Consider the following 24,452-nt stretch of genomic DNA (forward strand, 5'->3'; position numbering starts at 1 on the left):
AAGCATAGGCATCTTTAAACGAGCATCTAAATACCAATGAGCCTTTCTATAGGCAGATAACCTTGGTGTAAAGTAGTTGGTAAATAATTGGAAAACGCTCTCTACTTCCCCTATAGGAGTGAAAATTTTCTTCAAAAAGAAGAAAGAGTAGAGAATTTATCTGTGCCTGGGTTTCTAACCCCTCAGTGGAGTTACTATTTGGAATTACTGCCTACTTCCCTGATAGTGGGACTCCTAAACCAACCCCATAGAGTTTAGGTTTTCACAAAACTAAAAGCCCAAAGTGAGAATGAGAAATGGAAGCCAGATTTCAAGAAATGCATCAGGCAATTTGAATACATGAAAATGTTTGACCTTCTCAGTATTTCCCTTGGCCCCTAACATCAATGAATGGACTTTTATCCTCCACCAGGGTATATTCTTTTATTGGATATTGTCATCTGCATGTTCCTCTATACCTAGATATTTTCTGAACAACACCCCTGTGAATTTAGCAGTCAAGACTCTCACAAACTCTCAGGAGGGATACTTAAAGACCTGAGTTGGCTTCCAATTCTGGAACAAGATGGCATACACTCACTTTTCCCTACTCTTCCCACCTCCAGAAGATCACCCAGGAACAGTAGGTAGCCCAAGGAAATAAATGTCTTCTGTCCTCACAAATGGCATCAGAAGGAACTGAGCAATAACCCTAATAGCATCAAAGGAATGAAGTTGACCAGAATAATACCACAACAGCTCAGAAAGCCAAACTGTCATTAGAAAAAAAAAAAAAAAAAAAAAAAGCACAAGAGTAGGCCAAAACATATAAGCACAACCTAAACAGGGCAACTGCCTTCTGAAACAGAAGGTATAAATAGGATCAGTCTCCTAACATAATAACCAGAATGTCCAGGATATAATAGAAAATCATTCAACATACCAAGAACCAGGAAAACCATAATATGAATGAGAAAAGACAATTAACTGATGTCCATAATGAGATAAATTATATGGTGTAATGTCTGACAAGGACGTTAAAGCAGCTTTAAAAACCAATTACAAATCATCTTGAAATAAATGAAAAAAATAGAAAATCTTAGCAAGGAAATAGAAGTTATGGCATCCTATGGAATGGGAAAAAAATGTTTACAAATGATATATCTGATAAGGGATTAATATCCAAAATATATAAAGAACTCATACAACTCAACAGCAAAATAAATAATAATATAATAAAAAATTTTTAAAACAATTTAAAAATTGTTAAAGGACCTGAAAAGGCATTTTTCTAAAGAAAACATACGAAGGACCAACAGGTACATTAAAAGGTACTCAACATCACTAATCATCAGGGAAATACAAATCAAAACCACAGTGAGATATCAGCTCTCACAATGGCTATTATTAAAAAGCTGAGACAGTAAACACTAGCAAGGATGTGGAGAAAAGAGAACTTATGAACACATTGGTGGGAATGTAAATTGGTCACCACTGTGGAAAAGTATGGAGTTTCCTCAAAAAATTAAAAAAATAGAACTAACATATGATCTAACAGTCCCACTTCTGGGTATATATCCAAAGGAAATGAAAACACTGTTGAAGAGTTATCTGGACCCCTGTGTTCATAGTAACATTATTCATAATAGCCAAGACAGGGAAACAACCTAATGAATAAAGGAATGAAGAAGTTGTGATGTATTATATATAATTATATTATATATATCAATATAATATATATATGAAAAGATGGAATTTTTAAAAAAAGGAAAACAAAGAATTAGGAGTTATAGAAAAGACCCAAGCGAGCTCACTAGTACCATTTCCAGGCCAACTTCCGTATTTCTGGTTGTGTTTCAATTCATCATAAATATTACACATGGCACTAACCGTTATGAACTGGAATAGGCCCAGGACAAACAAGGATATGTAGTGGCTCTTAAATTTCCTCAGCTATCATCAGTATTTTATCCACCTCCCACTTTCCCAGTCTGACTTAGTAAATTAAACTCTTCATGAAAGGTCAGATTATAGTATTCTGAGAAACAAAAATAACGTTTATTCATGCCTTGTTCTGGGATTACCCAACCCAACCTAACTTGTTATTATCAAAATTAGCATGTGCAATACTGGGGAACAAGCCATCTTTTTGTAAGAATTTCCTGGTTTAACTATCTGTAAGTCTACATCTAGTTTCAGGAGAGATGTTCTTATTGAGGTCAACTGTTTTGAAGGGAAACTGAAAGCACAGCTGATGATCCAAATTGCCTTTCAAGTTCGGAAACATTACCTTGAGTGGATCTGCCCTAACCCCTCAATTCAGCTTGTACTAGGTGAAGTGAATTTGATTCTCAAAACATTTTAAATTCACATCTGTTACTTATCGAGCAGTCAGAATTGACAGGAAGATACCCAAGAATGTTAGCAAGATCTTATTTAAGCACTAGCAAAGGCATCTTGCCCAGAAAGATGCTTGAGGAAATAAAGAAAAAGTTCAGCTAAATTTGGTTACAACCAACCAAAGCAAAATGGGGAAATACTATTATTTGCATGTTGGTATGTCAAGTCAAGAAAGATCAACCAGAGGGCTAAAGCAGCTGGAGATGAAATGGAATGGTGGGTAAGGTACCCCAAACAATGGCTCTAAGTGTTGCTGCTGGCTTGAGCTGCTTTGTAGCCTTGCTTGAAGGGCCAGAGCCAGATGACAACTGAAAGTCCAACACACAAATAATTATTCCAAACAAGATTTTCAATCATAACTTTGGTGGTGGAAAGCTGAAATGCTTATCTATGGATAGCTTATTTAACTATTCTATGTCATTTCATGTCACTGAAAGAGATACTTCTACTGTACTTTCAGTTTGCTCTGAAATAATGTGTTATGACATAAGATTCAGACTCAAGTGTATCAAAGGTCAGATTTGTTCAATTTGCCCAAAGGAAAGATCATCAGAAAAATTCCTAGAGAGGTTTTAGTATGTCAAATGTAATTATATCTCAGTCAGTTGTTCAATATTTTTGAGCACATTCTTCATACAAAGGTCAATGTAAAGTGCCGTATATTTGTATTTTCCATCAAACTATTTAGCTTTGAATTTCAAAGGGAAACACGATTCTCAAAGATCAAAATATTTCTCATATGAATCACTTTTTGGTTCATGGATGTCTATGTCCAGTCATAACGTGTCCATTTATTACAATCTTTTATTTGCATGTTCCATCTCTTGTTAAAAGTACTTTGAAATATGACCAAAGAATAATAATCCCTTATCAAGTATAAGTAAGAATGGCCATATAATGAAGGATAGGCATAAACTAGTTCATATTACAATTAAATTATTTTGAAGTGAAAACATAAATTCAAAGATAAATGAATAAATTAGAAAAAATAACATGGCATATGGCTATCAAATATAATTTTTCACACATTATGAGAACATTAAAATGTCCAACTATAAATATTGTTTTATCTTAATCCAAGATCAACTAAGTTTAAAAATATTTAATGTCTGGACTAGTTAAGACAGGTTAATATACTATCACATGATATTGCTCCGACCAAGTACTTAAGCAAACACCCAGTACTTGAATTAAGAAGATATTTGCCTTATTTTACACATAATATTTTTAAGTAAGATGTTTCTTTTTCTTTGAAACAGTATATGTTTGAAATGGTCAGAGACTATGTGAATTTATACTCCTAATCAAGCTCTTTAAGTATTTATTTCGGTTGGAACTCTACATTTAAGCTACTTTGTTTGATTAAGTTCAATGCAGGGAAACCTCTTATTTGTTCTTTCTCCATAAAAGGACTAGTCTTTGATAAACAGTTTTGTCTCTTATCCTGGCCTATAATCATCAGTGTTTACTGGGAAAGATAAAGTCTCTGAGGTTTTCACATAGAGAAGGTTTTTAAAGAGTGCAAAGTGTACTCTGACTAGTACATCACATTGCATCAATAAAAGGTAGAAGACACACTTACTTTGATGTTTTCATTTATAACCCTTCTGTTTTCCCTTTATTCTTTCATGTTTTCACTGTTTTCATTACTCCACTATGCAGCCTGCTAATAGCTGAAGAATACTAATAACCAAATGTTATTTCACTTAGGGGGATTTTCCAGTTTCAGAGGACATTTCCATTTTAGCATAATTTTAAAATGAGTCCTGGGGAGATTCATTTCTAATATCTGAAGGCAGCTGTTTGTGAAATTTGAATCCCAAATATTACAAATTTAAACCTTTTAAGTAGTAAATCTCTCTCAGTAAATGTCTGACAAATGGTAAACACTCCTAAAAAAATGTTTAGTGAATAAATGAAACATGTGATCCTAAATACACAAGAACACTGAAGTTCTTAAAATTATTTTTAATCATACACCATTCTTTACAAATCTCTTTGTAGATGACCTTACCTTTCTCTTGGATGATTAGTACTATCCTTAGAGAAGGGAGAGAAGGCCTTGTGATGTTGCAGAACTGAGTTCAGATCCCAGTACTACCTCTACTGGCTATGTGATACTGAACAAATTACTTAGCCTCTCTGAATCTATTTTTTTAAAGAATTAGATATAAACTATATAAAGTAATGGACAAATTGAACATAGTAAGTGTTCAATAATAATAGAAAAATTGCCCAAAGAGAAGAAGTGGGGATACTTCAGGGTTCACCAGCCTTTCTTACTTCTATCACCTCTTTACTTTGTAGTAATGTAGCGATGCTATCCCTTGGACAATGCATGGCTTTAGAGGCTGCTGCCTTCAAAAGAGAAAAAAAAAGAATTCAGAAGCTCCTCTGCCAGCCTCTTTCCCACAGCAGTACTCCAGGCTGCCTGTTAGCTTCATACAAAGCCACCCTGCCCTCTATCTCCCTGGGTTTCTCAGTCTTCACATTAGTTCACTGGACCCACTCTTCCTCTCCCTCTTACATAGAGTCTACAGCGCTGAGTATGGGGAGGAAGGCAGCTTGTCTATCTTGATAGAAATGGCAAGTCTTGGAATCTGCATGGGGCTAACTTGACCCAGGAGCCTGTGTGAGTCTATGCAAGAGTCCTATGAAAAAAGTGCTATGAAGAGTTTTGAATTATACATCATGTCCAATGTGGGGCAGGTGATCATTACTTTTTCTATCAAAATAAAACACCTCTTGACTTTCAGGATACTCACTGTGAATGTTAAAGATGTTTCAAATAATCACTCAAAATTCTTGGAAAACAAAATATCCATTCAATTGCTGGACACAACTCTCTTCCTGGAGGGGGAGAGGAAAGATAGATACAGCTATAGAAATATTTAAATATAAATACACACACACACATATATATAATGTAGTTATTTATTAAACACATGTGGCAACCCTTTCTGTGAAACAGCCTGCTAGAGATTATTTTGACCTGGAGGTTGGGGGAAAGTGGCTCCCAGGGAGGTAGGCTTAGGATAATACTCAGAGGAATAGATTCTTGGAATATATGCCATCAGTTCAATGAGTGTGCATCTCTGATCACTTCCACTGTTTTGATGGTGCAAGAGCAGAGTAACATAAAGCACCTCACCCAAGGGATCTGCCAGTGGGAGGAAAAAAAGGGACAGCCTGAATCTTAATTATTTTATCTTCTCTATTTCTTAGTATAATCACTTCCCTCATTTTTTTTGTGTTACATGTTCTCATATTAGTTCAGCCTTTTTTTTTTTTTTTTTTTTTTGAGAAAGAACAGAGCTGGCTAAAATGACTAGATCCAAAGGGTAAATTTCCTTCTTAATTTACCTGCATGAAATAAGCAATCCTGGAGCACAAAAGACTTTACTGAAAGTAGGAACATAGAAGAAATACAAGACTTAGAAAATGACTGTTCCCTGTCATGTCTACTACATGTTTGGGCTGATACATATCCTACAATACTATGTGACACAAAAAGATTGCAAAGCTGCAAAGCCACAAAGCTGCAAAGCCACAAAGCCTAGAGTAGATGACAAGTTGGAAGAGTTAGTAGGAAAACAGCCCTGATGACATCTGGATCTCTTTCAAATATACTACAGCACATCAGGCAGACAAAACTTTCCGCTTTGTCTACTTTAGTTTAAAACTGTTATATTTTACAAGGATTAAATATAATGAAAAAGAATGAACACAAATAATAGGTCCCAACGAAAATACTCATAAAAACTTTTACAGAAACTCTGCCATGGCATCTGCATTTTTCACAATTCAAATACTGAGGGTGAATTTAATACAATTCAGTAGTAACACTAATAAGACAAAAAATAACTACACTAAAGTTTTCCCATTTGTCTTCACAGTTAATATTCTGATAGCAGCAGTTTCTGAAGAAAGGTATTCAGCTGAGAAATCTGCAGATTTGCAAAGTTCATGAGCCTGAAGGAATTACTAGAATAAATAAGTATACAAATGATGCTTTGTTAATCAAGTCTAAATGATAAAGCTTAATGCATGATAAGCACGGGGTGTTATACACAACTGATGAATTACTGAACCCTACACCTTAAACTAAGGAGGTACTATATGTTGGCTAATTGAATTTAGATTTAAAAAAAGCTTAACCCATGTATATACATACAAAATCATTTTTATAATACTATAACCCTGCTGTGCATGCTACTTTGAAGTCTGTTATCTTCACATAAGATACTATAAGTGACCATCTTTTTAAATCATGAATTTTAAAAATACAAACTACGAATGCATTTAACTTTTAGCCATTATTAATTGTACATTTGTTTTTAAGATTTCATGACTATCTATAATCTTTTGATCAATTTTTAATAAATGAATATTTGGACATGTTTCGTGATTCCTATTGAGTAAATTCCTGGCAATAGAAATGCTGGGTCAAAGAGTAAAGTCTCTTGAGACATTTTGCCAAAATCTTCCCCAAAATGGTTGTGTCAAGAAAGACTCTCAAAAGCTAATGCATAAGGATACACTTATAAATACCTAAATTCTTTGCATTATCATCTAGATAATCTCATATAGTATGTTTGTAGAAAGAACCTCTTTGCTAATCAAAATGCCACTGTGATGACATCTGCAGAGATCAAAAATCAAAATAATCATATAACCTCAAAAACACCTGCACAAGAGGAGCCCATTCATATTAACCATGCAGACAGGATGCTATCAAAACTCTAAGAAAGATCTGCAGCTATTCCCTATTTTTCCTGAATGATAAACTCTGGATAAAGATTAAAAGCTAGTTGCTTTGTAAAGTTGTTTTCAAATTTGATTACCTAAGACATGAAGATGTAATGAGTCATCCCATCAGATTAACACATGTAATAGATTGAATGTTGGGAAAGAGTGAGAATTCAGAGGGTAGAAAAATGATCCCCGAGGTCAAGATATAAGAACTGTCTTGGCAAAACTTTATGTCTAGTTGTGACAGATTAATTACAAGGCCTGTACAAGGTTTGTTCTGACTGTAAAGTCAAAATTATAGGAAATCAATTGCTCTCAAACGATTTGGTTTTGGATATTGGAAATTCTTTTCTGGTAAAAGGATCTAGTAATTTCCAATCTTTGGTATAATGGAGAGAACATAGGAAGAAAAGTCAGAAAATGTTTAGTATCCTAGCTCCACTACACATACTAGATGACTTGGGGGAATGAGCACACTATAATAAAAATAGCTAACTTTCATTGAGCACTCTATTTCAGGCTTGTGCTAGCATATGTGTGTGTTCTCATTTAATCATATAATATCTTTAGATCATATTTCATATCCCCCTTTTTTTGTAGATGGTAACATGGAGGCCCAGAGTTCATAGGCCTTGTCCTGCAGGACTGAGTCATTGATAGAGACTGCGGTTTGCCTCCAGAATAGCCATGGGTTTAACTATTAAGTTCCTCATTTGAAAAATGGAGGCCGTTTGGGAATTAGACTACATGTTTTCTAAATTCCTCTCTAAGTCTAAAATGCTCTTTTCTTTTGCTTCCTATCTCTCCCCCCTCCCTTTTTTAAGATAAAGACTATTCCTCTGTTCACAGAATCAATAAGGACTGAAGATGTCATTTAAACCTCTCAGTTATATTCATACTACTTTAAAAATTAACTGCATTGAGATATAATTCATATAAAGTATACAATTCGGTGGTTTTTAGTATATTCATAGAGTTGTGCAAGCATCACAACAATCCATTAGGAACATATTTTTTTAATGTTTTATTTATTTATTCACGAGAGACACAGAGAGAAAGAAGCAAAGACACAGGCAGAGGGAGAAGCAGGCTCCCTGCAAGGAGCCCGACGTGGGACTAGATCCTGGGTCTCCAGGATCACCCCCTGGGCTGAAGGCGGCGCTAAACCGCTGAGCCATTAGGAACATTTTTATCATTCGAAGAAACCAATTCCCCCTCCAGCCCGTATTTGAAACCTAGCTCTAGGCAACCATGATCTATTTTCTGTCTCTATGAGTTTGCCAATTTTGAAAATTTCATGCAAATGGAATCATACAATATATGGACTCTTGTGACTACCTTTTTTTTCACTTAGTATAACATCTTCAAGTTTCAGCCATGCCGTAACCTAAATCAGTACTTTCTCCTTTTTATGTTGAATGATATTTCATTATATGAGTATCCCACATTCTGTTTATCCATTCATCAGTTGATGGATAGTTGTGTTGTTTCCATTTTTTGGCTTTTATGAATATTGCTGCTAAAAGCATTAGTGAACACATTTCGTGTGAGCCTAGGTTTTTATTTCTGTTGAGTACATATCTATGAGAAATGCTCAGTCATGTGGTAACTCTGTTTAGCATCTTGAGAACCTGCCAGAATATTTTCTAGAACAGCTTTACTATTTTACATTCTCACCAATAGTTGGAGAGTTCCATTTTCTTCACATCTTTCCACCATTCATCACTTTTTGATTATAGCCACTCTAGTGGGTATAAAGTGGCATCTCGTTGCAGTTTTGATTTGCATGTCCTTTATAGCTAAAAATATTGTGCATCTTTTCATGTGCTTATCTAACATTTACATACCTTCTTTGGAGAAATTTCCATTCAATTCTTTTGCCTATTTCTTGACCTGTCTTTATTATTGAATATGAAGCAACTCTTTACATATTCCAGAGACAAGTCTCTTAAAAGATATGATGTGCAAAACCTTTCTCCATTCTGTAGGTTGTCTTTTCACTTTCTTGACAGTGTCCTTTGAGAGACAAAAGCATTTCATTATGATGTCTACTTTATGTATTTTTTTAATTTTGTTTCTCACGTTTTTGGTGTCATATCCTGATTTTTGTTGCCTAATTCAAAGGCATGAAGTTTTACCCCTTCATTTTCTTTTAGGAGTTTTAGGTCTTACATTTAGGTGTTTGGTCCATTTTGAGTTAATTTTTGCATAGAGTGTTAGATGGAGGTCCAACTCGTTCTTTTGTATGTGCGTAGACAGTTGTGCTAGCACCAATTTTTGAAAAAAACTATTTTTTTCCTCATTGAATTATCCTAGCATCCTTGTTATCTACATTGCTTTTGATCTCTAACTTTTCATGTCCACTTATTCACTTTGTTTCTCATTGCACTTATAATGGAATTGTAAGTTCCTTGAGTTGAGGGACCATGTGTTATGCATGCTCCACCCTCAATACCTGGCAGAGTACTGAGTTTGTAGTAGGCACTTAATAAGCACTTCACTGGTTGGTTGTTTGATCAAAGGAATTAAAGATATCAAACGGGTAAAGGAACTAAGCCAAGAGGTTATAGATATAAAAGTTGTAAATTTGATCTTACATTAATGTTTCAATTAATATTTGGAAATGCTTAAATAGTTAACTAATACTTGAAAAACAATGCAAGTTAATATTCTATTAAGAGTCATTTCTAAATCATTATGTTCAAATATATTACAATGTTGGTAATATTTGCTGTTGTGGGAATTCCTTTACAAAACATTTAATCTTCAAAATCCATTCAAGACATGGAGTCAACTTCTTTCATATACATTCTTATCTAAGCATCTTGTATACAATTAATTATATTCTTATTCTATAATCTCTTGTGTGCCCACTAATTATATAGCCAATTACATAGTTTTTTTTTTTAACAAATTATTCAATTACATTAAGCCAAACAACCCCCCTACGGATATCAGTCTGGAATAAAAGAAACTAATTGTAAAACATTGTCTCTTTGTTCATTGCAAATACATTTCTTCTAGATACTAAGTTTAGACTGTAAGCTTTGAGAATTTGAGAAGCAGATAAAGGAAAAAAAACACATTTCTGCCTGACCTACAAACATGAAACATAAAAAAAAGTTCTGGTTTTCCTCCATTAAATGAATATTAAGTTAATCTAATCTAAGACTCATTTTTTAGTTAAGCTTTGCAAGCAAGTCTCTAAAAATGCAAATTGTATAATAGACTCTTGGATTTTTCCTGTCCTTTTCCTTCATCTTATTAATCTTGCAAGAAACATCATATATGTCTTTCAGAACACTGAATTTAGTGGAGATGTTTCTGAGGAAAGAAAACAAAGCTCCACATAAGAGTTTAACAAAATAATGGAAAAAATTTGGAAAGAAGTTTGAGAAATTAAGGCTCTTCTTTCATTATTTGAACTGGATGACTGTCAAATGTGAAACAATGGCTTTCATTTTTATGTAACTTTTTTTAATTTGAAAATATGCAAGGGTGAAATTCTATAAAATTATGTATGCAAATACAAATACAGGAAAATAACACGTATGCATAGAAAAGACCTGAAATCTTAATCAATCTCTTTATTATATTTTAATTCTTCTAGATCTGAAGAGGCCGAATGAAATACTTGAACTACATCAGGAAATAAAAATAAAGTCAACGATGTACATATTTGTTTGGAGGCTCCGTTGAAGAGTTGGATTTCCATGCATCTCATATTTCTTTGGTTATTAACTTAATTACTCTTTCAGCTAGCCATCAGTACATAGCAAGTAGCTGTTGAAGATCTTGTCCAGGGTATATGAATCTTTTGGACAGCAAACATTACAGTGGGATTTAGGAAAGATTGAACTCTTTGAACCTTGCCAAAGCAATAATTACAATGAATGGAATCTGTTCATATAAACAGCTGTCATTTCTTCTTCAACAAGGAATTTTGCTATTTACCAGTTATCAGAAAATCTCATCTCCTAAAAGAAAACTGCATTTTCCCATTTACCTAGTTTTTAAAAAAACATTTTTTATCCAGGTAGAATTCCTGAAAGAACAATCCAAAGGAATGTGTACTTTGAGGAAGTTTGGCAACAAAATGCACTGTAGCCTCTGCTCAAACTCATGGAAATTTAAGGAAAAGTCAGTTCAATATTTTTTCTAATTTTTGTTTGTTTTAGTATCTAATCAAGGTTAGAATTCTTATGCATTATTTTCCTCTACCATCTCTACACCAGTCTTTGGGTTTTAGAAGTCTAGTAAACATGCTCCAGTCTTTGAAAGGCAAACCTCGATTTTTATCTAAATAACTAAAAAGGTGAAACATTTAAAAGTAAAAGGAAGTTCTGGTTATTGCTGGTTAAAGTAGTGGACTTTTATCCAATTTAAATGGTCATCAGTAGACACTAGTTGTCTGAGAAGCTGAACATGCAAAAGTCACCAAAGCTTTCATTCTAAATGCTATGATGACTATAAGGTAGGGTAGAGAGTCTAAATGTTATGAGAGAAAAAAATATGGAGTTGTATGTGAAGCAGACTATTGAGTGATGGGGAAAGTGGATAAGGTATTACAGATCCTCAGGTCATGTCCCTTTATTATATTTATTTCATTCTTAAACATGGGGTGGTAGAGTGAAACTGAGGCTCAGGTAAACTTTATGCTTTGCTTGAGAATCAAGACTAGTTAATTGAAAAGTCATGATAGTGCTTGAGACCCCAACTTCTAGGCCAGTGTTTTTCCTCTTATTTTTCCAAGAATGTTATAAAAATGTGTGAACGTGTAGGTCAGAGAAAATTATACAAATGGCCCTCGTGCATGTGAAAGGATGTCTGATTTCAATGTAACAAAAGAAATGCACAGAGGTATCATCTCTCGACCATGGTACTGGCAAAACCAAAAGTAAAACAACAAACTCTGTTGGTGAGATTGTAGGAAAATAGGTACTCTCATATAATGCTGGTAGGATTAAAACGTGGTACAACCCTGTGGAAAAGAATTTGACAAATTTAATCAAAGTACAGATGTACAGATGCATTTATACTTTGAACCAATCTCACTTTTTGGAATTTAACTTATAAACATACCCATACATGTCCAAAATGACAGATGAAAAAAGTTTTTCATTTGCATATTATTTGTATAGCAAAAATTAGAAATAACTCAAGTATTAACAATATGGGGTTGCTTGAATTGTAGTATATCCCTACAATAGAGTAATATGCAACAATAAAAAGCAATGAGAACTATCTATGTACTGATAAGGAGAGATCTTTGGGATGTAATAGCATATATAGTTTAATATCTTTTCTACATGAAATGGGAAAATATATATGTGTCAAAAATAATACTGGAAGGATGAGCAAAAGCTATAAAAATAATTACAGAGAGCAGAGAGGGCTAAGTTAAAGAGAAAGGCCAGGAGAGGCATCTAGGCATATATTTTTTTGGCATACTTTTGACTTTCATACCATGTAAATGCATTGATCTTCCTGTTTTTAAGGAGATAAAAGTGAAAGAGAAATCCTTAAAACTAGAAACAAACTTAGATAATTACATATAATTCCATATAAACTGGTAACATAATCACAAAGAAAGGCTTTTCAAAGTTACTTTAGAACATAGATCTTTAACTGTACATCTTCAGGAATGTGTTCCATAGGGAAGAGAAAAGAACCACAAAGACATTTTAAACTTCCTTTAGTAGTTTTATTGTTTGTAGTGTTTTGGTAACTACTCTATTTATAAACTATTAAAAAGTTCTATCATTAAAGTCCCACCAATGCAGGGGAAATCATTTTTTTAAGGGAATATAAACGAAAGAACAAACTGTAAAAGGTAATGGAGGAACAGAGAATCCACAGAGAGGAAGTGATAAAGCAATCCAGATTTTAAACACAGCAGGAAGCCACTCCAACCTTAGACTAGATGGACAAAAAAGAAAAGATGGAGTTCTAGAGTCCAGAGGACTAGGTCACCTTTCGGCAGTTATCACCAACATGGCCCTTCCTAGGGGCCTGGAACCACAGAGAAGCAGTTACATTCAGACATCTCCCAAGACAGGGAGGAAAAGGTAGAAATACTCTGGGTTTACCCTTTTGATTAGCACCTCATCCCCAATCTCCCACCAGTGAGTACTACTGATGGCATGGGAGCCTACAAAGGTCATGGAGTATGGAAAGAGTATGAAATAGATCTGAGGGCAAACAGGCTAAGGGACAGTCACAGAAGCTAATAAATATTAATTTTATTAAAAATCAAGATTTTCAGCATTAGGGAAAAATAAGTATAATTATGAAATCAAAGAAATTATGTAAAATTGATGAATCGTTAGTATTAGATTCAAAATCTGAATATAAACCCATGATCTAAAAAATTATTTTCTCACTTCATCCATCAAAATGGACTTAATATAATTTCACTCTAATATCAATGAACTCACTTAGACTGATATTTTGTTTTTAATATCGTTCCTCAGTAAAAGGAATCAGAGCTCTTTAGAGAAGTGGCTCATTCTTAATCTGGAACACAGAAGCTATATACTAAGCCTGGGATATTTCGAGCTCAAGATATGGGGAAAAGGAACCTTTGTGTACTCTGGGTAGAAATATAAACTGGTACAGATACTATGGAAAGCTCCTCAAAATATTAAAGTTCCTCAAAATATTAAAAATAGACCTACCTTATAATCAAGGAATCCCACTTCTACATATATCTATCTATCTGAAGGAAATTATTCATTATTCCTAATAGCCAAGACATGAAAACAACCTAAATATCCAAAGACTAATGAATGGAAAAAGAAAGTATGGAGATAGATAGATATATCTTCATCCACATAAACACACACACACACACACACACACACACACACAAATAATGGAGCATTATTCAGCCATTGAAGAAAGGAAAATCTTCCATTTGGGACAACTTAGATGGACCTTCAGGGCATTAATGCAAAATGAAATAACTCAGACAAAAAAAGACAAATACTGTACAATCTCACATAGATGCGGAATCTAAAAAAACTGAACTCACAGAAGTAAAGAATAGAATGGTGGTTGCCAGGGGCTTAGGGATAGGGTAAATGGGAGGATATTAGTCAAAGACCATAAACTTTCAATTGTAGGGTCGCCTGGGTAGTACAGTTGGTTAAGAGTCTGACTTTCGGTTTCAGATCAGATCAGGGTGCTAGGGTTGTGAGATCGAGCCTTCTGTCATGCTCTGTGTTCAGTGTACATGTGTGCACCCATGCTGGCTCACCCTCTCTCTCAAATAAATAAACAGATCTTTTAAAAAGGAAACCTTTCAACTGAAAGATGAGTAAGTTCTGGAGATTTAATATACAGCATGGCAACTGTATTAATATACAGTTAATACAAATTGTATACTTAAAATTTGCTAAGAATATAGATCTTAAGTGTTCTCATAACACACAAACACACACAAGGTAACTATGTGAGGTGGTGGATATGCTAACTAACCTTGCTATAGTAATCATTTAAAATATATTTATCAAATCATCATGCTGTGTACCTTAAACTTACACAATGGTATTTGTCAATTATATCTCAATAAAACTAGGAAAAATCTAGTTAAATGTTTTGAAACTAAGACAGTTTTATTTAATGGAGTCACTTTAAAAGCAGAGAAAAGCTTGAAAGTGTTCCCATTAGCAATGTCTCAATATTGGACATCAAAAAGAATAATTTTTTGGTTGATTTAAAATTAATTTTTTTAAAAAACTTCATTGTACAATTACACTAAGAAAAGGGAAAGACCAGAAAAATATATTTGTTGTCATTTGAGTTAGATATTAAACCAAGTCTTAGGATATAGGCTTTGTTCTCACTGTAATGTAATTCAACACAACATCAAGCTCAATGCATTCCAGCCCAAATGGCCAGTTTAAATATCATCAACATTTGGACTGAATTTCCAATTAATAAAAAATGTAAAGTTAGATTTAAAACACGCTAAGAAGAAGCTATGAGATAAATCCAGAGATCCATTATCTTCAAGGAATGACATGAAAACGATCTAAATTGTTCTGGACTGAGGCTTGTAGGGTAAGATACCATTGTAATGCATAGTTTTAGACTGGATCTTGATTTTGGACAAAGCAGGGGAAAATTAGAGATATTTGATTATGGTTGGGTATAAAATGAAATTAAGAAATGTTTAATTTTGCTAGTCATAAAAATAGATATTGTGGCTATGTAGGAAAAAATATTTTTAAGAGCTGAATACTGAAATTATTAGGGGCATACTGTGATATCTAGAATTCTTTTAAAATACTTCTGTATAAAAATATTATTTTCTTAAAGAGAGTTTTAGCATGATCCTTTCTGATCTGACTCCAGCTTACTTTTCTAATTTCATCCAGTCATATGGTGAAATAATAAATATCACCTGTATCTTTACTATGATTTAAAAAATAGCTCTCTTTGAGTCTTTCAGGATAAGTAAACTTATTTTATTCAACCTATGAGAAAGTTTTATTTCAGACCAAGAATATTTTTAAGTTCTTAAGTGGACTTCAGGATGCTTTAGAAATGTGTGTGTGGGCACACATGCACGTATTCATGGAACTGTCTTTACCTTGGATGAGTTATGGCTTTCATCAGGTTGTCAGATGGATATGTGACCCAAAAAAATATTAGGAGTGTTAAGAGGTTTGTCAATTTTATCTGTGTAACTCACTGCTCTGTACCCTTTAAAAGAATAATGCATAGCTACTCTGAGGGTCTTGAAAATAATTGAATCAAATTAAAATATTATATGTGAGGCTCATGGTTTTCCTTGTTGAACTTTTGGCCTCTTTACAGATGATGTTTCCATTTATATTTTTCCATTGCATGCTGAGGATTAAGTAACTCCTGAGGGTTATTCATTCATATACATTCACATATGTTATAAACTATGCCTCGTTTTCAGACAATGGGAGGATGACAGTTGATTAAAGGGTCTTGTCTTTGAGGCTTTAGAAAAGAAGGATCATTTAATCCTAAACCATTAGCTGGATCATGTATCTGGAATTAAAGCCTGAGTGTTTACTTGGTTTTAGATTAAAGTAAACTTCCATGGACATGCTAAAGGCTGGGCCACCAGAGACAATTCCTATAGGAATAGGGCTGGTGTTATGGAGAGAAGGAAAGACATATGTGCAGGGCTGGCCCCATGGCATGCTGCTTGAACAGCTGCACGGAGCTCCATGCTGAAAAGGGCCTGGTACTTGGTTTAATGCTTGGCTGTCACTGCATTGAAATTCTTAGCCATTTTTTGACCAAGCTTCAACATTTTCATTTTGCCCTGGGCCTCACATAATATGCAGCCAATCCTGTGTATGTGGCTTGGCCCTGGACTTATCTGTGGAGCTGACTGTCATTCTGTTTTATCCTCGGCTTCCTTCCTGCAGATAAGGACTGGGGTTGGGCTGCTCCAGTTACTACAGTGGTACAAAAGCCATGAGCAAGCATGTATTAGGATTGGGGAATGCAAGGTAGGGTAGGCAAAAAGACCTAGGTTAAGCATAGAAAGTTCATCTGAATGTTAAATCATTAATGTCCAGGTAACTTTATTCAATTATTTACCTTCCATGGACAATTCAATGAATTCTTTGCCCATCCTTCTATTGCTTATGACATCTATGTGTTAGAAGAGGACACCTCATCTGCTGACAGAGTCTCAGAGTTCCTCATACACTAAAACTAAAAATGATATTGAATGGTGCTCCATCTGGCAATTCTGATGTTTTTTTCTCCAAAAAGTTAAAAGTATCACTTTTCCAAATACAAAGACCAACAGTGGCAACATGTTGACAAGTCAACATTTAAAGATTTGTCTCTATCAACAATGTTATGGGGGGCTTTGGTTTGATTCTGTCTTGGGTATTTTGGCTACAAATTGGCATTTTATCAGCTCTGCTTTGTAGAATTGTGCTGTGCCCAGCCTGCTCAAGAGAGCTCAGAGGCATCCAAAGACTATGTTCACTGGCTTCTTATCTGATCCTAGTGTCATTGTGATAAGTTCTACTGATTTTTTCAGCAGGGGAAGTGCTCATAGTAAGTGGAGTAGACATTTATTTTTTCAAGGTGCACAAATAGTAGCAGTAGCAATAATAATAGTAACAGTAATGGTAACCGTATATGGTAATAATTGTAATAACTATTATATATTATACAATGGTTAATTACCATCTATGAGGCACATGTTAAATGTTTGACGTACTCCATTTCATTCAATACCCTCAGCAACCTGAGAAGTAGGATAACTGAAGTGTCCCATATTTGTAAAAGAGTAAAGTGAGATTTAGCAAAATGAAGTGAAGTGCCCTAGATTATGTGCCTAGAAAATGATGGAGCAGAAATTTCAGTTTAGGCCAGAACAATCCAGAGGCCATGTTGTGAAGCACTGTAGTCCCCTTCCTCCACCAGAGGAACCATTTGAGATGAACCTTCATTAAGAATAGGGAGGTCCTGTGGGTGGGGGGAAGGGGCAATTGGGTAATGTACATTAATGAAGGCACTTGATATAATGAGCACTGGGTGTTATATGCAAAAATGAATCACAAAATTCTACCCCTGAAACTAATAATACAGTATATGTTTACTAAGTTGAATTTAAGTAAATAATAAAACACTTCTATCCTCATGAAAGAAAATGTTCCTTGAAAAGAAAAGAAAAAAAAGAATAGGGAGGTTCTAGCTTTTTCATTGGTCTGTGGAATAAATCAAACAAATAGAAAATCATTCCCTGCAAGTGATTCCATTGTTTTTAAGTTTTAACTATTATTTTAAAAACACAATGATAGCTTTATAGACAGAATTTTAGCTGTGGAAACTTCATGATCAGCAAACAGTCATTCTTCAGGTAGGATTTTAAAGGATCATCAATTGTAGACTCTTCTTGGCTGTTGTGAAAGGGAGAAGAACTGAAGAAGGAGTTAACAGATAAGACTAGGAAATCTCTTCTTTTGCTGAGAAAATAGCGTACTGTGTCTTAAGTACTTTAAAGTGTCATCACATTGATCTCTACTGTTCACATATGTAAGGAATTTAAAATATGATATTTCATAGTCTGAACACCTATCTTACTATCTTTGTGTTTAAGTATCTAGTTGTTTCACACTTTGTGGCTGATTTAAGAAAGCACTAAACATGCTAATGTTGAAAAAAATCACACAAATGACACTTCCTATATAAACAATAAAAGAGTATTAAAATACTATATGATAAAGTCTAATCAGAATTCAAATGCAACCCAAAACTCTCTAATAATCTTTTTAAGATTTTGTTTTATTCAGACAGTATGAATGAGAGTAAATTTTAATAAAATTCCCTTGAAGGAACTTCTGGTTTGAGGATGTTGCTGTGACTATGTGGCTGATGAATATGGAGAAAGATGCCACCATAATTTCTCGGCCCTCATTCTCCTAATTACTTACCAGCTCTATACAGGTGAACACGTCTGGGAAACCAGATGCCAAAGACAGAACAGGTTTTGTTTCTTTTTATTTCCAACAAACACATGCTTCAAAAATCACATGAGGAATATAGGTTTGTAAGTAGCTATCAGCAGAGTTAGAAAGTTCCACACCTTTTCATCCTATGAAGGCACAGGCAAGTCTCAAAAGCAGAAAACTGAAAAGCCACCATGGAATATAAAAAAGGAAAATGATCTCGATGGAACCTCATTTTCCCAGAGAAAATATTAATAAGGGCTGATATTACTGACCAAGTTCAAAAAATGGCAAATGATATCTCCATACTATGTATTTTTTAATCGTCATGTATATTACCAGCAGAGTATAGTAATCAGTTGGATATATCTTCTGTATGTTTATGATCATTAGTGATTAGAGATTCATGACAGATTTCTTGAGACTTCTTTTTGCACCACGTACAATCATTTCATGATTTTTGTGAAAAAAAATCTTTCACAAGAAAGATTGTGAAAAAAAATGATGTGAAAAAAAATCTTTCACAAGAATAGGCTTTAGGGATACAGTTCTTGATTTCCCAAGTTTGAATTTGTGATTGTGATCTCATTTAGCTGATAACTTTATTTATGTGATGGCTTCTGTAACTGATTATGGATATGAGTAGAACTGCTTTGCATAGACAACTGTATGCATTATGCCAGGTTCACATCACAAATTTTGATACTGAAGTACTTTTGGATTTGTTACTACTTAAAAAGCAACATATTCAAACTTACTATTGTTAGGACCACTTAAAACGTGGGTGCGATTAGATCATATACTTGCAATATTCTTTATACACTGAATTTGTTGGAACTTGTGATACACATTGATTCTATGAGAGCCATAAAATTTTAAGAGAAGGAAAGGTATGGGTTGGAGTTCCAAGATGCAGTCTCCAAAGGCAGCTGCATCTTCTAATATAGAGGAAAAACAGCTTAGCCATGCTAACCTGATCATCCTTTCTGAAACTTAATTCTGTATTATCCATGGCTTGTCCCTGGCTGCAGCTCTTTGTTCATGACTGTATATTTTCTCTCCATCCCCAGTAATCCTCTCAGCTTCAGAGCAACATCTCTGCCCAGCTACTCAAGCCTGGGACCCTTCCTTCGCCTTACCTACCCACCAGTTAAGGTGGGTATTATTATTTCCAGTGGGTCCCTTACCTAGACACCTTCTAAATAGTTCTCTATCAGCCCTTTCATCTTCAGCCCATGACTGATCTTTCCTGTTTCTAAGCCTTTTATTATTTCTTGCCTAAACTATCTCAAACCCCCTCCTAACTCTTCCTCAACTTCAAGCCTTTTCACCCTATATAGTCCTCTCTACTTCCTTACCACCATGAACTTTCTAAAGTATAAATGTTATCATGTCTTTTTAATGCTTTTGCATTCCTTCATAAGTAATCTAGTTATTCCTATAAACATGAATCATATCAAATAGCTATAAGAAATCTGTGCACTTGATGTAATGTTTAGTTTCCTTGCCATGCAGATTCCCTCCCACAGCACCCTGGGAAATGCAACATCCTTATAGCCTGCTATCAATTTCATCTCAGCCTGTCTTCACACTTCCATGCTCCTCAGGCTCAGCTCAGGCATTCTCCTCTGTGATGTCTGTCCCTGAGTTAGCTACTCTTTCATCTCTGTTCCCAGATTGCCTTTCTCTGTTTTTTCTTATATTCTTATCTCTGTAGACTTCTAGAAGTAAAGAAGCCAAGAGTTCCTATGCTGTGTCTTGTTCACTGTCTTGTATACCCAGTACCTACCATAATACCTGGAACATTAAAAAAAAAAAAAAAAAAAAAAAAAAGAGCCCAACACATATTTGCAGAATAAAGGCACAAATTTATGACTCCACCTGTTGGTCCCTACTTCTTGTTCTCAAGTTCCACAGAATGGAGAGATTCTGGCAGAAGTGGAGGTAAACAGAAGGAATCCACTGTGCTGTAGGCACTCTAGGTACTGTTTGTATATTTTTTCTAGTTCTCACAACATCCTGTGAGGTAAGTATGAGGATTCCAAAGCACATGTTCAGAGGCATTGAGTTACCTGCCCCAGGTCACTAAGCTGAGAGTCAAATTCTGATTTCTATGTCTCAAAAAAGCTCCCATCCTTTCACTACACTATGCTTCCTTAACAACTTTTTCTCCCAAAGGACAGAAAAATTTATTTTGGATTAAGGCTGAAACTCTTCCCAAACAGTATTTTCTCCTTAAGAAATGTGCAATAAAGCTTCTTTGACAGAATGCTTAAATGATGGCTGCATGAGATAACCAGAGAAGCATGGGAAATGATGTAATCAAGTTGACATTTGTAGACTGAATTAGGTTAGATCAGTCAGTGAGTGCTGTTTTATAATTTTTAATGACTTATTTTGCATAATTAACAGGTAAGAGATAGCTACAGATATTTTTCTAGTTTGTTAGACATGAATGTAACTTGTATTTTTCATCAATGGTCTGTTTTCCCTTTGTTATTCACTGTGTAGCATTCACACAAGAAATTCCAAGAAGCTCTATATTTGCATAAGCTCTTAAGCACGTGGATCAAGTTGAATAAAGTGTGGAACTTTATCTTACTTTTTCTGATTGTATTTTTATATTCCAATAAGTAGAAAAAATAACAGAATATTTCATTATTGCATCAGATCAGTGATTGATTCAGACCAGAATTCTGATGCCAAAAGAAGTTCCACTCAATGGGCCTTGGCAGATGGAGGGAGGGACACTACTGCCCCTCTTGAAAAATATCTTAATGATTACCTGAATGTCAGAACTACTCAGGCTCTTGCAATTAGTAAAATTCCCAAATCCTTTAAAATATAACATGTACTGTTCAATTTTCTGTGTTATTCACAAAAAGTTGGAACACAGAAAAACACAAATTAGAAAAACAGGATTATGTAATTGCATCATGTAGAATAAGCATCTTTTATGATTTTTGTGTCCTTCCAGGTTTTTTCTTTCCTTATATTTTTTTCAGAATACGTCTTTTCTAAAGATACCATAATGCCCTTTCTAGGTCAGTCCATTTTCATGTGCCAGTGTACCATGGCTATTACTTTAACATCCAATATCCTATGGTATTTCATCATATGAATATGCTATTATTTACTCAACCAGTTCAGAGTTATTGAGAATTTATATTATTTCCAATTAATTTGTACTTTTAATCTTAAAAAATTTCCCTGTAATACATCTTTGTATTGACAAGGCACACCAGTCAATATTTTCCTGACAATAATGTCTAAAACTTTGTATACTGTTTATTATTTTTGGCTTACTTCAATTCTTGTGTTGAGTTTCCTAAGAATACCCTATCAGAATTAATGATACATTATTTGTTGTAGATGTGTATGCGGGAATGAGTGAGTTTAACAGAACACCTTTTTTCTTAGGATTTTAGAAGTTTAGTGCCTGAAACAGTTATGGTACAGCAATTTCAGCCATATGTACTTTGCTTTGACAATTTGAAGCTCTAAGGCAGTATAATTGGAACAATGCCTGAACACGGTAGATAATAAATATTTAATGATTTATTAATTAAATTAAAATATTTATTAAATTAACTCTTCTATTTACCACATATTTTATGAGAATCTACACTCTTGCACCGTTTCTTTGATTATAATTAAGTAGTATAGTGGAGGGGACAAATCAGCTGGTATAGTAGGATGTGATACTTCTTATAATGGGAGTGTAAAAGATGCCATAAGGGACATTTGTCATCAGGGAAACACAAATTAAAACAATAATAAGATACCACCATACACTCAAGAGAATGTTTAAGATAGCAAAAGGACAGATTATAATATCAAATGTTGGAGAAGAGGGTTGGCAAAGAGAGCTACACACATGATTGGGTGGGAGTATAATTGGCACAAATATTTGAAAACTTGTTTGCCAATATCTACTGAAGCTTAATAGTGGCATACCCTTTTGAATAAGAAATTGGGAAAATATACTAATAGAAATATTTTATAAATATTTTAAGATTTTACTTATTTGAGAGAGAGAGAGAGAGAGAATGACAGAGAGCATGAGGGGTAGGGGAAAGCAGAGAGAGAAGCAGACTCCCCTGAGTGGGGAGCCTGATGCAGAGTTTGAAACCAGGACCCTAAGATCATGACCTGAGCCAAAGGCAGACATTTAACGAACTGACTGAGCCACCCAAGTGCCCTTCTTTTATTTTTATTTTTTTAAGATTTTATTTATTTATTTGAGAAAGAGTGAGAGAATATGGGCAAAGACATACACAAGAATGGTCTCGAGCAGTATTCATGACACTAAAAACTGAAAACAATATTAATGTCCAATCAAGAGCACAATAGAAACATAAATTTATATATTTCACAATGGAAGATCAGGTGGCATTATAATGCTATATGCTATGGATAGTTCTTAAAAATAATATTGCTGGGATGCCTGGGTGGCTCAGGGGTTGAGTACCTGCCTTTGGCTCAAGGCATGATCTCATTGTCCCAGGATCGAGTTCCACATCAGGCTCCCGGCATGGAGCCTGCTTCTCTCTCTGCCTCCGTCTCTGCTTCTGTCTCTCTGTGTCTCTCATGAATGAATAGATAAAATCTTTTTAAAAAATAGTATTGCCATATAAAACACAAATATTGTTGATATAAATACTGTTCAATATAAAATGCCACAAAACACATCCAGTTAAACATTGCATGAGACATGGCTATACTAAAAAATTCAAATTTAACTGGGTAGCCTGTATTTTTATTTCCTAAATCTGGCAACTCTACTTAGAAAAAGCATTCAGTTAAAGAAGCAAGGCACTAAAGAGTGCATACCAAATGATTACCCTTACACAAAATCACAAACCAGGTGAAAACAGTTTTATGGTGCCAAGAGCCAGTTTAGTGGTAATTTTTGGAGGGAGATAATGACTGGGCAGGAGCATTAGGATGATTTGGGAAAGAGTAATGCTCTATTATCTCTTGACTTGGGTAATGGCTACTTGTATTTACTTTGTTAAAAACGAAGCTGCACATTTGGATTTATTTTGTTTTACCTTTTGGAATACATATTCTACTAAATTAGTTTATTTTAAAGTGTCATTATCATATGTGCATCCCACAAAATATTACTCTGGAGGAAAGTTGACAGTGAATTAGAAAGAAGCCAGGCTGCTGCTAAGAGGCTGAGGTACTAGGATAAGGGTTTGCAGTGGGGCCACGGATCTAATTATGGAGAAGATAGAGTGTGCATATGTTTAGATGATAATGTTGGCAAAACTTAATAATTAAAGGAATATTTAGGAATGATTAACGAGTCTAGGAATACTACCAGATACTTGGCACAGAATATCAGGTGAGTAGTAGTCAGGTCACTGCTTATGGCTGAAAAGTTTGGCTCTGCACAACCACAAAGAGCTACTACCTTCCAATCTCAGGCATCATAGACATGTAACTTATTAAGAAAAATGCCTGGCAAACAGTAATAAAGTCTCTTATTTTTAAAAAATATGCATATTAAGACTTCTTTCTGAGAGATAAAAGTAGTAGCAGCATACTCCTTTAATTCCCACAAATGTTTATTTGGGGTAGTGTAGGTAGCCCTGATAAGGTTCTTAACACCCAGAAAGAGAACAGAAGATGGATTTGCATAGGTTAGTGGGGAGGAAAAAAAAAACAATGAGCTCATTTTTCAGCTATCATACCTGATGTTCATGGAATATTCCATTAAAAATATGCAGCAGAAGGCTGAATATGTGTGCTTGCATTGTGGCAGTCCTCTCTGGGCGAGCAATATAAATTTGGTAGAGTCATCAGTGTGTAGGTAAGAGTTAATGGATGCTGAGCAAAGATCACCCAGAAAGAGTT

At 34.6% G+C, this 24,452-nt stretch overlaps 1 long non-coding RNA gene across 1 annotated transcript in view; it reads left to right on the forward strand.

The window, feature by feature from the left end:
- Positions 1 to 18,516, forward strand: part of LOC140608926 (uncharacterized) — an 83,910-nt gene extending 65,394 nt beyond the window's left edge. The window contains exon 3 of the long non-coding RNA XR_012010925.1: positions 10,742 to 18,516. This is a non-coding gene — a long non-coding RNA (uncharacterized lncRNA). The remainder of the gene's footprint in view (positions 1 to 10,741) is intronic.
- Positions 18,517 to 24,452: the final 5,936 nt, after the last annotated feature.

Source organism: Canis lupus, chromosome 18, assembly GCF_048164855.1.
Source record: "Canis lupus baileyi chromosome 18, mCanLup2.hap1, whole genome shotgun sequence".
NCBI classification, from domain to species: domain Eukaryota; kingdom Metazoa; phylum Chordata; class Mammalia; order Carnivora; family Canidae; genus Canis; species Canis lupus.